We start from the raw sequence: 18591 nt of genomic DNA, 5'->3' as shown, positions 1-18591 counted from the left end.
GACTTTTGTCAGCAAAGTGATGTCTCTGCTTTTTATTACACTGCCTAGGTTTGTCAGCCTTTTTTCCAAGAAGCAAGTGTCTTTTAATTTCATGGCTGCAGTCACAATCTGTGATTTTGGAGCCCAAGAAAATTATCTGTCACTGCTTCCACATTTTCTCCTCCTATTTGTTGTAAAGTGATGGGCCCAGATGCCCTGATCTTAGTTTTTAATGTTGAGTTTCAAGCTGGCTTTTTCACCCTCTTCTTTCACCTTCATCAAGAGGCTCTTTAGTTCCTCTTCACTTTCTGTCATTAGGGTGGTATCATCTGCATATCTAATGTTGTTGATATTTCTCCTGTCAATCTTGATTCCAGCTTGTGATTCATCTAGCCCAGCATTTTGCATGATGTACTCTGTGTATAAGTTAAATAAAGCAGGGTGACAATATACAGCCTTGACATACTCCATTCCCAGTTTTGAACCCAATTCTAACTGTTGCTTCTTGACCTACATACAGGTTTCTCAGGAGGCAGGTAAGGTGGTCTGGTATTCCTGTCTCTTTGAGAAGTTTCCAGTTTGTTGTGATCCACACAATCAAAGGCTTTTGTGTAGTCAATGAAGCAGAAGTTTTTCTAGAACTTTTTCTAGTTGCTTTTTCCATGATCCAACAAATGTTGGTAATTTGATCTCTAGTTTCTTTGCCTTTTCTAAACCCAGCTTGTACATCTGGAAGTTCTTGGTTCATGTAGTGTTGAAGCCTAGCTTGAAGGATTTTAAGCATAAACTTGCTAGCAGGTGAAATGAGCCCAATTTTATGGTAGTTTGAACATTCTTTGGCATTGCCCTTCTTTTGGTTTGGAATGAAAGCTAATCTTTTCCAGTCCTGTGGCCACTGCTGTATTTTCCAAATTTGCTGGCATATTGAATGCAGCACTTTGACATCGTTTTTAGAAGTTTAGATAGCCGAGCTGGAATTCCACCACCTCCACTAGCTTTGTTCGTAGTAATGCTTCCTAAGGACCACTTGACTTCACACTCCAGCATGTCCAGCTCTATGTAAGTGATCGGTCCATCATGGTTATCTGGGCTGTTAAGACTTTTTTTTAAATTATGAAAGTATGGTAACACATTTAGAGGAGACTTGGAAAATACAGAACAAGATTACATATAGTTCCAGTATATATTATGATACTTTTTAAGTAGATAAATTAAGATTTTTAGTTGGAGTTTCAACATTAAACCATCAAAAATTAACAGAATGAATACACAGAGAAGTAGAAGGATTTAAGATATAGTAGACCTGAAGAGCACTATGAGCCAATTCAACATAATTAACATAATTAAGATTTATACAATTTTCACACAAGTTCTATTCGATTTCCATAGACTGTAAACTAGGAGACCCTGGAACCTATCCAGGGACATAAAATAAGGTGCAAAAGTTAAGGTATTGAAGTTGTATATAATCTGTTTTCTTGTCACTGTGGAATTATGTTAGGAATCAGTATCAGAAGATACTTGAAAATAACCCATACATTTTCAAGTGCAATATGACATTTACCAAGACAGATCTTTGACTTAGCCATTGAAAGCCTCCATAAAGTTAGAAGAATGAAAAAAAAAAAAAGGTTATTTGAGAGAAGAAAACATTTAAGTGAGAAATTAATATCTCAATGAGAAATTAATATCAAAGATACTTTTCAAAATCACATGTATTTCATAATTAAATGTCCACTATGAAATGATGGGTGTATCTAAGAAGCCATAACAAGGAAAATTAGAAAATACTTGTAATAGAATAATGAAAAGAGATTACCCTAACAATATAAAATATATACAGTTTGAGGCATTAAGTAAAGTGATGTGGTAAGTGGAGGGGCATACATGCATATGTTTTCATCTGCCTCACCAGTCTATCTTTTGGTTGGTGCATTTAATCCATTTACATTCAAAGTGAGTATTGATATGCAGTATTCTTGGGCTTCCCTTGTGGGTCAGCTGGTAAAGAGTCCGCCTATAATGTGGGAGACCTGGGTTCTATCCTTGAGTTGGGAAGATCCCCTGGAGAAGGGAAAGGCTGCCCACTCCAGTATTCTGGCCTGGAGAATTCCATGGACTGTATAGTCCATGGGAATGCAAAGCGTCAGACACGATTGAGTGACTTTCACTTTCATGATTCTATTACCATTTTCTTAACTGTGTTGGATTTATTTTCTGCAGGTCTTTTCCTTCTCTTGTGTTTCCTGCCTAGAGAAGTTCCTTTTGCATTTATTGGAAAGCTGGTTTGTTGATATTGAAGTCTCTTACTTTTGCTTGGCTGGAAAGCTTTTGATTTCTCCATCAAATTTGAATGATGGAGTCTTTCTGGGTCGATTATTCTTGGTTGTAGGTTCTTCCTTTTCATCACTTTAAATATATTGTGCCATTCCCTTCTTACTTGTAGAGTTTCTATTGAGAAATCAGCTGATAACCTTACGGGAGTTCCCTTGTAGGTCATTTGTGGTTTTTTCCCTTGTTGCTTTTATATTTTATCTTTGTCTTTAATTTTCATCTTTTTGATTACTGTATGTCTCAGTATGTTCCTCCTTGGGTTTATCCTGCCTAGGAGACTCTGTGCTTCCTGGACTTGGTGGGCTAGTTCCTTTCCCATGTTAGGAAATATTTCTCTTTAAATATTTTCTCAGGTCCTACTCTCTATTTTCTCCTTCTGGGATCCCTATAATGCAAATGTTAGTGCATTTAATGTTGTCCCAGAGATCTCTTAGGCTGTCTTCATTTTTTCATTCTTTTTTCTACATTCTGGTCTGCAGCAGTGATTCCCGCCATTCTGTTCTCCAGGTCACTTTTCAATTCTTCTGCCTCGGTTATTCTGTTATTGATCCCTTCTAGTGTATTGCTCATCTCTGTTTGTTCTTTAGTTCTTCTAGGTCTTTGGTAAACATTTCTTGCATCTTCTTCATTCTGTTTCCAAGATCCTGAATCATCTTCACTGTCATTATTCTGAATTCTTTTTCTGGAAGTTTGCCTATCTCCACTTCATTTAGTTGTTTTTCTGGGATTTTAGCTTGTCCCTTCAACAAGGACAAAACTTTCTGCTTTTTCATTCTGATAAACTTTCTGTAATATGGTTTTTGTTCTAGTTAGTGTGATTGTGGTTCTTCTTGCTTCTTCTGTCAGCTCTTAGAGCTTCCTGATGGGAAGGGCTGGTGGTGGGAAAAACTAGTTCTTGCTCTAGTGGGCAGGGCCAAACTCTATAAAACTTGAATACAATTATCTGCTGATGGGTGGGGTTGCACTCCCTCCCTGCTGTTTTGCCTGAGGCGACCCAACCCTGGGGTCTACAAGCTCTATGGTAGGGTTAATGGTAACCTCCAAGAGGACTTATGCCAAGGGGCACCTTCCAGGACTGCTGTTTCCAGGGCCCCACGACAAGCCACTGCTGAACCACACCTCCACAGAAGACCCTCCAATAATAGCAGGCCTGGTTCAGTCCCCTATGGGGTCACTGCTCTTTTCCCTGGGATCTTGGTGCACACAAGATTTTGTCTGTGCCCTCCAAGAACGGAGTCTCTTGTTCCCCCAGTCCTGTGGAAGTCTTGTAATCAAATCCTGCTCACCTTCGAAGGCAGGTTCCCTGGACGTTCCCAGTCCCTTTGCCAGATATCCAGGCTGGGAAGCCTGACGTGAAGCTCAGAACCTTCACAACAGTGGGAGAACTTCTTTGGTGGTATTGTTCTCCAGTTCGTGGGTGACCTACCTGGTGGGTGTGGGACTTGATTTTATCCTGTTTGTGCCTCTCCTACCATCTCACTGCAGCTTCCTCTTTGTCTTTGGACATGGGTATCTTTTTTGGTTGGGTTCCAGCATCTTCCTGTTGATGCTTGTTCAACAGCTAGTTGCGATTTTCATACTCTCACAGGAGATGAGCACACGTCCTTCTATTACACTATCTTGAACCTAGCCCTGCATTGCCTTAAAGACCAAGACCTTTTTTGTATAGTTCTATGTATTCTTGCTATCTCTTCTTAAACTCTTCTGCTTCTTTTAGGTCCTTACCATTTTCATTCTTTATCATGCCCATACTTGCGTGAAATGTCCCTTGGTATGTACAGTTTTCTTGAAGAGACCTCTAATCTTTCCCATTCTATTGTTTTCCTCTATTTCTTTGCATTGTTCATTTAAGAAGACCTTATCTCTCCTTGCTATTCTATGGAACACTGCATTCATTTGGGTATATCTTTCCCTTTCTTCCTGGCCTTTCACTTCTCTTCTTTCTTCAGCTATTTGTAAAATCTCATGAGACAACCACTTTGCCTTTTTGCATTTCTTTTTCTTTGGTATGGTTTTGGTCATTGCCTCCTATACAGTGATACTATCCTCTGTCCATAGTTCTTTAGGCACTCTGTCTACCAGATCTAATCCCTTGAATCTATTTATTACCTCCTCTGTATAGCCATAAGGGATTTGATTTAGGTTATACCTGAATGCCCTAATGTTTTCCATACCTTCTTCAGCTTAAGCCTGAATTTTGCAATAAGGAGTTCATGGTCTGGGCCACAGTCAGCTCCAGGTCTTGTTTTTGCTGACTGCATAGAGCTTCTTCATCTTTGGCCGCAAAGAACATAATCAGTCTGATTTCGATATTGACCATCTGGTGTTGCCCATGTGTAGAGTCATCTCTTGGTTTGCTGGAAAAGAGTGTTTGTGGTGACCAGCGTTTTCTCTTGACAAAACTGTGTTGGCCTTTGCCCTGCTTCGTTTTGTACTTCAAGACCAAATCTGCCTGTTATTCTGGGTATCTCTTGACTTCCTACTTTTGCATTCCAATTCCTTGTGATGAAAAGGTCATCTTTCTTTTTTTGGTGTTAGTTCTAGAAGGTCTTGAGGTCTTCATAGAACCCATCAATTTCTGCTTCTTCAGCATTAGTGGTTGGGGAATGTTGAATGTTTTACCTTGGAAATGAATTGAGATCATTCTGTAATTTTTGAGATTGAACCCAAGTACTGAATTTTGGACTGTCTTGTTGACTATGAGGACTACTCCATTTCTTCTAAAAGATTCTTGCCCACAGTAGTAGATATAATGGTCATCTGAACTAAGTTCACCCATTCCTGTCCTTTTTAGTTCACTGATTCCTAAGGTGTCGACGTTCACTTTTACCATCTTCTGCTTGATCATGTCCAGTTTACCTTGATTCATGGACCTAAGATTCCAGGTTCCTGTGCAACATTGTTCTTTACAGCATCAGACTTTACTTTCACCACCAAACACATCCACAGCTGAATGTTTTTCCCGCTTTGGCCCAGACACTTCATTCTTACCGTTAGCTATTCAGTTAACATTTACTAAATTGTAACTATATTTGATTTTCAGTGAATATAGACTGTAAAGTAGGCAAGATCAACATCCTCAGAAATTCCGAGTGCAAATCATACATATATATGATTAACACATTCTCCACTGGCTAATTCCAATTGCAAGAAAGCAATGGTATCTATAAGGTAAGGAAAAGGGAAAGTCAGATATTGCATGTTGATTCTTCAGGAAGTGGACTGTGAGGTAGAAATTAGTATGTAAATTGTTAATTAGGGAGTACTCTAAGGATCAAAACGTGTGGAAGGAAAGAAACAGGAAGGAGTAGGATTAGAAAGGGAAAGTATTAGTGCTACAATGAAGTCTAGTGGGTCCCACAAGGAGCACTGAAGCTGGAATGGTTCAGAGTTTTCTTATTTGGGAAGAGGAAGCATGAACCAATCATTGGACCCTGGCTGCCCAAGGGAGGGATGTGACATTGGGCAAAACAGCCCTGTGGACTGACTGTCAGTTGACATCCTTCCCAGAAATGGCCCCTTCAGTCCTGGAAGGGGCATCTGTGGCAAGGCACACAGCATCTGCACCACCAGAAATTATTTAAAGTTTTGAAATTCAATTAATCTAGTTATGCTCTAGACATATTAACTTCCTAGGTCTTTTGCAAGGTGGGGGGTAGGTGGTTAGAGTAACTCTCCTGGACAGATTTCTTTGAGAACTAAGCCTCTTCATTCTTAGCCACTTTAATAATCCATCTGATATAGTTTTCCCAGAGGGGGAATATATTAGCCACAAGACAATCTTGCCTGGGATAAGAAAGACATTACTGATATTAGAGCAAAGTAGTTTGGAGTTGATTCTGAAGTCAGACAGAATTCTAATCTTGTCACTAGAGTGGTCTAAAGGCTTTGCATACTGTTAATTCACTTAGAACTTTGGGCTTAAGTGGGCACCAAATGGTTGATAATGTCAGTCATGGGAACACAGCTGAAATGCTGCTCAATTCCTACTCTTTGCAACTTAAACATGTGCTGTCAATGAAGAGAGCAAGTAGCCAAGCTTGTGAAGATGCCCTGAGTTCAGAGCTACCAGCTGTGACTTCATATTTTCAAGCACATTATTAATGTTGGTTGACTATCTGAAGACACCCAAGAAACATGGAAATAATTGCTGCATCTACAGCTTTCGCAGATGTGACTGGAATGTGTCCCACTTCAAGATAATGGGAATGGGCTGTGTGCATTATTGCTCAATTAATTAATTACCATAATGGTCCCAACCACATTAGAAAGGCCAGCACCTCACAAATGATTGGCTTTGTGTGGCAGAAGCAACTGAAAATAATACATGAGAGACGGTTGTGGCTAGCCCCTGTGCTAATTCAATTCATAATAACTTAAAAAATAAGAAACATCAGTTCAGTTCAGTCGCTCAGTCTGTAAAGTGTCCAACTTTTTGTGACCCCTGTGGACTGCAGCACACCAGGCTTTCCTGTCCATCACCAACTGCCATAGCTTACTCTTAATAAGAAACATCAGGTGCTCTTAATTGGTGATCTCTTCCTTAGAGAAATATGCCTTGCCATATTTTTGTCTAAGAACCACTATGGAGTGTATAGGGAGTTTGGAGACAGCTCTGAGCAGAGTTAATCATAGCCTGCTCAGTTGATTATAGTATGCTTTCTGTTTGCTTGTCATGCGAGTAGAGAGAGCTTCAGCTGCCTGACATAAAAGGACTGGACGTGCCAGAGAATTATGTATTGTGTTATTTGTTAAACTTTAGAAATAAGACCAATGCTTAATGCTGAAAACCTCTAATCAGCATTGGATTGTTCAAACTCAAAGCTGTGTTTATAATTATAGCAGATAGTAGGATGGAGGTAGTATCTTCCATTGCAAGTTAAATAGAAATATTGTAATTGAAAGCTCATTAAATTTTCTCACATAGAGCTAAAAATTAATAACAACTTGATGAGTTTACTGAAAAAAGGAAAAATTATTTGTTAAAATTTTTCCAGTTGCTTGAAGCATCTCTATCTGTCCTCAGTGAACATTGGGACAACACAAAGTAACAAAGCCTAATTATTATATTTTTCATACTAATAGGTAATATCTAAAGAAAACAAGATATTTTAGCTGCCATATTAATAATTGTAATATCCCAGTGTAGGGGGAAAAAAACACTTCCCTTGTCCTGCAATATACCAAAATTTGAGTAGAGTGCACGGGAATTTTATTATAGTAAAGAGGACTAAAGTATTGGTTTTAGAATAGTACCTTAAAACTTTAAGGATATCTCACTTGGTTTTCCCCTGTTAATAACTTTCCTAGTCACTTTTTTTTTTTTTCAATCAGGGCGGGGAAGAGGGGTGTCTTTTGCATTATTTATTTTTTTAGCAGATAATTTTTAACAGACAATATTTTGAGCAGTTTTAGGTTCATAGAAAAATTGGAAGGAAGGTACAGAGATTCTCCATGTATCCTCTATCCCCCACACATACATAACCCTCCTCATTGTCAGTGTCACCAACCAGAATGGGACACTTGTAACAACTGATGAATCCACATTTACATATCATCATCACCTAAGGTACCTAGTTTACATTAGGGTTCACTCTTGGCTTTGTACATTCTATGAATTTGAACAAATGTATGACATGTATCCACCACTATAGTATCATACGGAATAGTTTCACTGCTCTAGAAATCCTCTGTGCTCTATTAGTTATTTTAAATAACATAATTAAAATAACAGGCAAACTCTGAAGGCAGCTCTTAAAAGTCATCAGCCTGAAAGATGGTAACAATGACCCTATATGCGAGACAGCAAAAGAGACACAGATGTAAAGAACAGACTTTTGGACTTGGTGGAAGAAGGTGAGGGCGGGATGATTTGAGAGACTGGCATTGAAACATGTATATTGTTTAAAAAAAAAAAAACATGTATATTGTCATATGTGAAACAGATTGCCAGTCCAGAGTCGATGCATGAGACAGGGTGCTCAGGGCTGCTCCGCTGGGATGACCCTGAGGGATGGGATGGGGAGGGAGGTAGGAGGGGAGTTCAGGGTTGGGAACACATGTACACCTATGGCTGATTCATATGAATGTATGGCAAAAACCACTACAATATTGTAAAGTAATTAGCCTCCAATTAAAATAAATAAATAAATTAAAATAAATAAATAAATTAAATAAATAAAATAAATAAATAAATTAAAATAAATAAATTAAAATAAATAAGTAAAAACATTAAAAAAAAAAAGTCATCAGCCTGAAGAAATCCTCTCTGGCTCACAAGACTTAGATGACTGTGGCCTGCATTTACTGTTGTATTCTGATCTCTGAACTATCAGCATCCGATTGTAGCTCACCTTACACAGGCCAGGAACATCTGTCTGAAACAAATATATTCGAACTCTCACCCACTAAGGCAGTGGCGTGAAACTGATTTTTGAGATGACGGTACAGCTTGACAAGGAGACACATTTTCACTTACACTGTTCAAATATGCAAGCAGGAACATTTTTGCCCTGCTTTGGTCTATGGCTTAATTCTTCTAGTCTTTACTTTCCTCTTAAATTCCATCTCATTTGATTAAATGAAACAGAAACTAAATTAGGAAAAGCCCAAAATACTTTGATGAATTTAGGTCATTGAAAAGACCTAAGGATTTTTTTTCTTCTCATTAGAGGATCAAGTTCACTCATTTGTTTGTTCATTTGTTCAGTAAGTCAAGAAGTGTAAATCAAAAGCCCCTGTATGCCAAACCTATACAACCCTTGGGCTACAACAGTGAGGACACAGTTTTGAGAGATGGAAAGCCCTATCTTCTCTCCTCCCATTCCCTTTGTTTCTCCTGTTTGCTTAGGACACACATACTCTGAAATAGGCCTGTGGATCTAGTTACCTTTTTGGGCTTCACTGTACATCATTTTAATAGAATTATTTTATGTCAGGGAGCAGCAACTATTTAGGGTTTTGTGTTTTTTTTTTTTTTTAGTTTTTTTGAAAAATCAAATACTCCTTTGCTAGCATATCTTTCTGGGTTTTATGTTACCACAGAGTCAATTGCAGTGAATTTATAAATGAAGCACCAGTTTTCTTTGTATCATCAAGTAGGTGGGAGATGTGCCAGTCTTGTTAATCCCTTACTGATTAGTACGTGAGTAAAATATATCATGGTTAAGAGCATGGGAAAAAATAGGCAATGTCATGTAGAATATACACTGTGGAGTCACAAAGACACGGACTTGAATTCAGGCTCCATCACTTAGTAGCTAAGTGATTCTGGGCAGGCTGTTTGCCGTTTCTGAACCTTGGTTTCCTGCTTTGTAAAAATGAATGATTTTACCTGCCTCTCCTATTTTGAGAGTTAAATGTGGGTCTACTCAAGTTGCTCTGGGCTTCCCTGGTGGCTCAGGTGGTAAAGTATCCGCCTGTGATGTGGGAGACCTGGGTTCTATCCCTGGGTTGGGAAGATACCCTGGAGAAGGGCATGGCAACTCACTCCAGTATACTTCCCTGGAGAATCCCCATGGACAGAGGAGCCTGGCAGGCTACAGTCCACGGGGTCACAAAGAGTCGGACGCGACTGAGTGAGTAAGCACAGCACAGCAGTCAAGTTGCTTCAGGTCTTGCCAGCCAGAGGGCATGAGCCGGATCTTAGGGATAGTGTAGGAGTTTGCTAGGGCTGCCATAACAAAATCCCACCACAGACTGGGTAGCTTAAACAATACAGTAAGTCTCCTATGTACAGACCTTCAAGTTGCCAACTTTCAAAGATGGGAGTGTGTGTTCCATCAATGTCAGGTATGAGTGAAATCGCAGTTTGCCCTCTGTCTCCTGTTGCTGACATTCCTTCAGCTCCACCATCTCCCACCTCCTCCCCCTCCTCCAGTCAGTAACTCTTCTTGCCTGTTCACTCGATGCCAGCCCCTGTATGCCAACTGTTGTACTGTACTGCTATACTCTTCAAGGTACTGCACTGTGAGATTTAAAATGTTTATTTTTTGTGTTTGTTTTTTATGTATTGTGTGAAAAGTATTACAGAGCCATTATAATACAGTACTATATAGCTGATTGTGTTAGTTGGGTACCTAGGCTAACTTTCTTGGACTTACAAACATGCTCTTGGAAGGGAACACATTCATATGTGGGGGACTTACTGTAGAACTTATTTTCTCAAAGTTCTGGAAGCTAGAAGTCCAAGATCAAGGTGCTGGCCAGTTTGGTTCCTCAGGGCTTCTCTCTTTGGCTATCTTTTTGCTGCTGCTTCACATGGTTGCCTGTTTACACATATGTACCCCTGGTATTTCTTCCTCTTCTTGTAAGGTTACCAGTATGTTGGATTAGGGTCCACCCTGACAGCTTCATTTTAACTTAATTGCTTCTTTTAAAGGCCTTAACTTCACATTTTGAGTTTTACAAGTTGGACTTCAACATACAAATTTACAGGGATTCAGTTCAACCCATAATGGATAGTAACTTTACTGTCATACATTGGTCTGCATAATGCTGGGATGTAGCACAATATAAATCCCAGAAGGTACCATATAGTTGTTCATGGTTTTCCAGTTCTTCCACTCTTTTCCAGCCCAGGAAACTGCTCGGGAAACCTCTCTACCACCTCTCCCACCTGAGCCCTCTGAGCACAAGATGTCCGTGCCCAAGATGCCCTGCCTGGTGCTGGGTATGCCCAGGCAGCACACCCGCCTCTGCAGACTGTGCTGCAGAACAACCAGGTCCTAACAGTGGGAAGCATGACATTCGCCCTGCTCTGCATCACAGTCTGTGGCCGAGTCTGTAGCTGCGCAGCGTATACCTCTGTGTCTCTGCTTCCCTTGTGAAAACAGCTGCTTCATCATCTGTCTGCATCCCCTTGCCCTAGAGGTTGAGATGGTCTGGAACCAAATGCCATGCTCTGTTCCCTTCCCTGGTCTTTCTGGTCAGGCACCAGAACATCCCCCATCACCCCCCACAGCTGAGCCTGTGGGCAACCTGGTAGGAAGGGTTGCCAAAAACCTCATTGACATTGACTTCTGGCAACCCTTCCTACCACGTTGCTTGCAGGCTCAGACAAATCTGAATCCCAACTCCAGTTTAGGGCACTGGAGTCCTTTACATGTCAACTCTTGGACTGTCCCAACATGTTTCTTCAACCAGTGACTTAAGGAGGGCAATGCCATTAGTTTCCGATTCTGCTGTCTTTGCCACTTGGCATCTTGTAGTGATTAAGAACATGGCTCTGCAGTCAGATTGCCTGGACTTCAAACCCTTTTCTGTGACCTTGGGCTGGAAACTTTTCTTCCTTAAGTCTCGATTTTTCTATCTGTAGAATAGGTATAATAATAATTCTTATTTCATAGGATTATAATAAGAATTAATGGGTAAGAGATGTAAAGAATTCCTCCCCATGCCTCAAGCCCTATGATTCTTATCATTGTCATCTAATATTCTCTACATACTAACCCTTCTAGGAATTTTTAGGTATTATGTCATTTCATTCTCAATCCTTTGAGGGAGGTGCCCTTTTGATATTGATTTAGAGATAGGATAATAGTTGTCAGTAGCCTGAGATTCAGTCCAGTTCAGTCTGACTCTGCACAGACTGCTCTAAACACTGTGCTCAGCAAGTGATTTATATTATTGCTGTAGTCATGATCAGTTAGCCAACAGATTTTATTTAGATGCTAAATGTACCTAAGGAGGTGGAGTGAAAAATACAGAACTTTATAAGTAGTGTTTTCTTTCAAGGATCTATAATTTCATTGGGAAGATTGGACATATGTATGTAAAGACAGAACTGAAATAACAAGGTGCTATGTGAAAATAAATAGTGGGAATAAAATGTATTACAAGTCTCAAAGAGGGAGAAAGAGAGACTGTGGCCAGTGTGGTCAAGGAAGGCTTCATGACCAAGCTTAAACTTACAAGCTTGGTAATTAATGACTGAACAACATAGGCAGACACTGATGAATAAGTGGGACTGGGAGAAAATAGGAGGAGGGAGGAAAAGCATTTCAGAAGAGTAAGTGAGTAAACTACTAAATTGGAAGAAATACCAATATTGTTTAGGTTAGGAACTTAGAGTGACCCTGAATACATGTGACCCTGTGAGTGAAAGTCGCTCGGTCATATCCAACTCTTTGTGACCCCGTGGACTGTAGCCCACCAGGCTCCTCTGCCCATGGAATTCTCCAGGCAAGAATACTGGAGTGGGTAGCATTCCCTTCTCTAGGGAATCCTCCCAACCCAAGGATCAAATCCAGATCTCCCGCATTGCAGGCTCAGCTTTACTATCTGAGCCATCAGGGAAGCCCAAGAATACTGGTGTGGGTAGCCTATCTCTTCTCTAGGGAATCTTGAGGCCACCATGTATCCCTAGATAAAGTCAAATGAAAATACTTTTGCAAAGCTACCAAACCTCTTTAACTTCAGCGCATATTTAGAAAATGATAAGATATTGATAACACATTGGAGTAAATGAAGGAGGCTTCTAGAAAATGGAACAGTAGTCACTGAGCTCCAGCTGCCAGGCCTCACCAACTGCCTGAGGGCTGAAGGGAGTCAATATCTTGGTTCTAGGCCCTGTTCTAAACAGCTTTAAAAATAGGGAGAGTAGAAATTACCAGTATTTCTCAGTGTGTTTTTATATAATTACAACCTGAAAGTGTCTAAAACTATAAGCTCTGTGTTATCCAAGCAAGCAGAGAAACTGTACAGTTAATTTTACATGAACCCAATGGTGAAGCTAGTTCAAAATTTCAATATGAGATGGGAGAAAAGAAGCCAGCCACGCTGGATGAAAACAAATTAAGATCTAGTGGTTTCTGAGTTTAAATACTCCACCAACAAACGTCAAACAGGAAAAGGACAATTAAAAAGCACAGTTTTATTAGGTGATGTCTGACCACACAGAATGCCGGGAACTGTACTGTACTTATCTAGTCCACCCGAAACAGCAGGATAGCACATGCATGGCTGCACATTTTGGGTGGTGGCCTGTCAGTTCCTCCCTCCAAGGCTAGTTGAAAGAGAACATTCTGTGCATTTTGCATGATTAGTAAATTGGACTGGACATCAGCACACAGAAGTATGCTTAGACCCAGGCAGGAGGGGCCCTGTCCTGGGATACATAATTTAGAGGGTTCTGCTCTGGCTCCTCACATGAGACAGCTCTGCTTATGGAATGAGGAATCCAACCAGGGACCAGCTGCCTGTGTAGTGAGGACAGAGCTCAGTGGGCTGTCTGGGGTGTCCACACTGTTGCATAAAGCTGCTCAGAGTTGAGGATAGGGCCAGGATGGGTGGGAGAGTTGGACAAGTGTCAGGGCCTACCTCTCCCTATGCCACTGTGTTCCAACAAGGAGGTTTGGGGAGTCTAATGATTTGAAATTCCAGCCTGGCCCTCTAGGTCATTATAGAGGCACATTTGTCAAGGTATACCATTTATCCAATTGTCCATTTATAACATTTAAATATTTAGACATAAAGTATGTGGATCTCCTTTGTGTTTTTACTCTGGCTCACAGATGTTTGTGGTGGACCAGCCAGGGTCCATCTTGGGTACTGCGTAGGTGATCACCAGCAGGTGTGTGATGAGAAAACACAGTCACTCAGAATTATAAAATGTGAATTATGAATGCTTATCTAATAGCACATCCCCTCATCAGCATAAATGCCTAGCTCTGCCTCACATTCAAAACCAAACCATGCATTGAAATAGTTATCTTTTCCTAAAACTGGCCATTTCTAGCCTTTTGGAGTAAAGTTTGTTTAATATTTTATTTTAATGGATGATCAGTGCTTAAGCCAGAATCAGTGTTAAAAGTTCTTTACCTTAACATAGCTTTCATTGTAAAGTGTTTGAAAGAAATTCCCATTCCTACCCTTAGATTGATGCATTTTTGTAGTTTAGGAATAAAGATAAATCAAGAAGTAGCCTTTGAGTGTAGTTTGTACCAGTGATGTTAATTACTGATTTCACCAACCTTTAGACTCTAGGACTCAAGATTTTACACAAGCTTAAAGGAGAGAATATTCTAGTTTGCCTACATATGCCTAATAACTATAAACACTTTCTTGACAGGCTGACTTTGGGCATGTTTGACAAGAAGATAGAACACCAGAGTCATGTGATACTGTCATTTTCTAAAGAGAAAGGAAGAAGGTGGCAGTGAGGAAAGGTCTTGAGATGTGACACAGAAAATGTAACTTTGAATTATCTTGGATTTTTTTTTTTTAAATACAAATGAGGTATTGCTTTTCTTTTCTCCAAAGCTCCAGATACATTTCTAACAAGCATCCATGTTTGAAAACAACTCGACTATATGATGATCTTTTATCTAGTTTGTTTTACTTTTTAAATTTCATCTTCAGTGCTTCCATTTCATTTAGTTTGTTTTCCAGTTTCTCCATCTCTTTTTTCTGATGTTCTTTATCAAGTGTAATAGAAAAGCTTTTTTTGTATACATATATATAAATAATTTGTGTAATATTTTAGAAATATGAATCTAAAAAATTTATGACATTTTGATTCCACTTATTTGACTCAGCATGAATAGGATGCTAGATTTCTAATTTAAAAAACAAGCAACAAAGTTTTACTGTATAGTACAGGGACCTATAGTCAATATCTTATAATAACCTATAATGGAAAACAGTCTGAAAAATAATATACATGTATATGTATGCCTGAATAAACTTGCGGTGCACCTGAAACATTGTAAGTCAATTATACTTCAATAAAACATATATATTGGGGAAAAAAAATAAGGCCAGAAATTATCACTGTCGAGAAGGATGGAGCATGGGTTCCATGGGGCTTTCTTAGAGACAGAGAGATGGGCTCAGGCAGCTCTTTTCATAGGACACCCAATTATTGGGCATTGCATCACGGGACAGGATCGCACCCTCTTCTCTCCAGTCTCTCAAGGTGGATTCTCAGTGCACTGTCATCTCCATGTCTGAGGGCCTTTTCTCCCCTTTCCACAAACTGCTGTTGCCTTAATGTGCCAGGATATTAACAAGTCCCTGGGAACAGTCCACAACTCTCAGGAGTGGGTGTATGAGAACTTCAGTCCTTTACCCCTCAAGTGAGATAATCCTGGGGCATATGTTGGGCACTGCTTCCAGGGTTTCCCAGTGAGATTAACTTCCAGTTAGTTATCCACCGAGGTAGCTGGCTTTATCACACACATTGTATTGGCTGACTTCTCTTCCGTGTATGAACTCTCCTCTTTCCCACCTGTGTCCCAGCATTGCCCAAATAAACTACTTGCTAAAAAAGAAAAAAGAAAGACTTTGAATCCCAGCAGTGCCTCTCACAGCTGCACAACTTTGGGTAGGTTACCTACCATCTCTGAATCTTAGTTTCCTCAACAGCAAAGTAGAAATAGCTCCTATGTGTAGGATTGCTGGTTATCTCAAAAGAGATTATGTATGATAAAATATTTTGGAAACTAAAAATCACTGCAAAAATATTAGTTGTTATTAAATGCCCATTAAAAGGCTGTTTGCTTTCAAATTTCTGTAAGAACAGGATAAGGAAGAACTTTCAGAAAAAGAAAAGTAAATGGGAAAAATGATACAGACTAAACCAGAAACCACTTTAAGTATTTAGTTTCCACCTGTTAGACTCCATCTGCATTGGGTGCTGAATAGATAGCATTGACCATAAACAAAACTGAATTCCTTATTTTTAATTTTGAATTGAAGTATAGTTGATTTACAATGTTGTATTAATTTCCAGTGTATAGCAGGGATTCATACATATACTTTTTTCATATTCTTTTCAATTATGGTTTATTATAAGACATTGAGTATAGTTCCCTGTGCTATATGATAGGACCTTGTTATTTATCTGTTTTATATATGTTAGTTTGTATGTGCTAATCCTAAACGCCTAACGTATCCCTTCTCCATCCCTATTTTTTACTGGTAATCACAAGTTTGTTTCCTATGTCTGTGAGTCTTTCTGTTTTATAAATAAATTCATTTGTATCATATTTTTCTTTTTCTTCCTTTTAAAAAATTAATATATTTATTATACTTGTAGGCTAATTAGTTTACAATATTGTGGTGGTTTTTCCATACATTGACATGGATCAGCCACGGGTATACAAGTGTCGCCTGTCCCGAACCCCCCTCCTGCCTCCCTCCCTACCCCATCCTTCTACGTTGTCCCAGTGCCTCGCTTCATGCCTCGAACTTGGACTGATTCCATATAAAAGTGATATCATATGGCATTTGTCTTTCTCTGTCTGATTTCACTTAGGATGATAATCTCTAGGCCCATCCATGTTGCTACAAATGGCATTATTTCATTCTTTTTATGGCTGAGTTGTATACACATTGTGTATGTGTGTGTACATGACGTGTTCTTTATCCATTCATCTTTCAGTGGAGATTTAGGATGTTTCTGTGTCTTAGTTATTGCAAATAGCGCTGCTGTGAACATTGGGGTGCATATATTTTTTCACATTAGAATTTTTCTTTTCTGGATGTATGCCCAGGAGCAGGATTGCTGGATAAAGCTGAATTCTTAATGAAATTTCCCCCAAGAGTAAGATGAAATAAAAAATAAAATCAGTATTTTTAAGGACCCAGAAATTTGCTCATCATTTCTGGATAAATGAAAATGCCAAATTTATTTAAAATATTTCTCATCCTATTAAATGAGCAGACAGAAACCCTAGTGACTATTATCTCACACAGAAATGGAAGCTCAAACACAGCAGAGATTTTTGTCTGTTTTTTTCACTGAAGGATCCCTTAGGCCTAACCCAGTGTCTGGCACAGAGCAAGTGTTCAATATGTATTTGTTGAATAAAATGAATTACTACATTTATCTAGATCAGTGCTGCAATGTGGGTGCTAGTTTTCACAGAGAATTTACTTAAAAGCCCGTGTTTACCATTCCAATGAGAAAAAGTCTTGTTAGCATCAAACCCTATGCATTAATGATTAAGTTTTTCCTTTTTTTAAAAAAATTAGATGGACAGCTTTATTGCAAGATGAGAGCAGGAGGTGATTGGGAGGGAGGCTCAAGAGGGCAGGGGATATATGTATACATATAGCTGATTCACTGGGTTGTACAGCAGAAACTAACACAACGTCGTAAAGCGATTATACTCCAATAATAAAAATTTTAAAATAATAATATAAAAAAGATGAGAGCAGAACCCCTCTCCCCCGCTGTCCTGGTGGAATCAGCCTTAGGTTCTGAGCATCCAGGTGTCCTGTAGCTGGTGGGGGGATGGGCTTAAGATTTTTACATGAAAATTGTGAGTGAAACTAGTCTCCCTCCATAGAAGGTAAAACTGTGGAACTCGAACACATTTTTTGCCTCTGAATAAATTGTCTTCTACCGGAGGAGGAAAATTGTAAGACCAAGTGTTTCTTATTTTAAAAATTAACTTAGGCTCGTGCAGCTTAGTTGTTTTAAAAGGTTCTTTTATATGTGTTATCCTTGACTAGCTCAGCAAGGCACGGGGGCAGGCAAATGACACAGACTCCGTTTTGTGCAAAATGAGACCGAAAGAAGGGAAGTGACTAGACAAGCAAGGGGGGAGGGGATAAAAATAGAAGTTGGGTCCCTTGAGTCCTCGTCTAATGACCTATTTACCCCAGCATGATGTATGCATGCAGTCATAATTAATACACTGCTCATTCATTGTTTATCAACGCAAAGATGTTTAAGGCCAACAAATGTAAACAATTGTTTGGACTACATTAAAGCGCCTTCAGCTGAACATAAATTGTTCCCCAAAGGCATTCTTCTTATCTCAACTTTCTGGGCAATCGCCTTGACTTCATTTCATCCTGCATGCTTGAACAGTCTTTGTTGCTGATCCTTAACGCTAAATGCTCATTACCACCTAGTTTCATTCTGTTCTAAAGTGGACTGCTTGTTGTTTTGTGACTTAAAGCTTAATCTTACTTTAAATAATTTCTATTTCCTGCACCTTATGCAAATTATGGTAGAGATAAATGTATAAAAATTTAAATCCATGAACCAAAAGTAGAATGTGAAATCATGTGTTTCATTTTAAAAGCCTGCCCCCTGCTGGAGTAGTGGTGACATGACATGTAGAAATAGGGAGGAATTGTGCAGTTTTGTTGAAGGCCCAATCTTACACCCATAAGGCTTTATTATCATTTCAAGACTCTTAAAATGATAGGTCTTGCTGCCTATTCAGATTAGCTTCAATCACGTACTCAGTCCAGAAAATTCAGTGTTTAGGAATAAGATAAGACCACACTACTGAGCTCTCTTAATATAAAATTCTATCTTAG

Source organism: Oryx dammah, unplaced genomic scaffold (genome assembly GCF_014754425.2).
Source record: "Oryx dammah isolate SB20612 unplaced genomic scaffold, SCBI_Odam_1.1 HiC_scaffold_1, whole genome shotgun sequence".
Classification (NCBI taxonomy): Eukaryota; Metazoa; Chordata; class Mammalia; order Artiodactyla; family Bovidae; genus Oryx; species Oryx dammah.
This window is presented reverse-complemented; position numbering follows the sequence as displayed.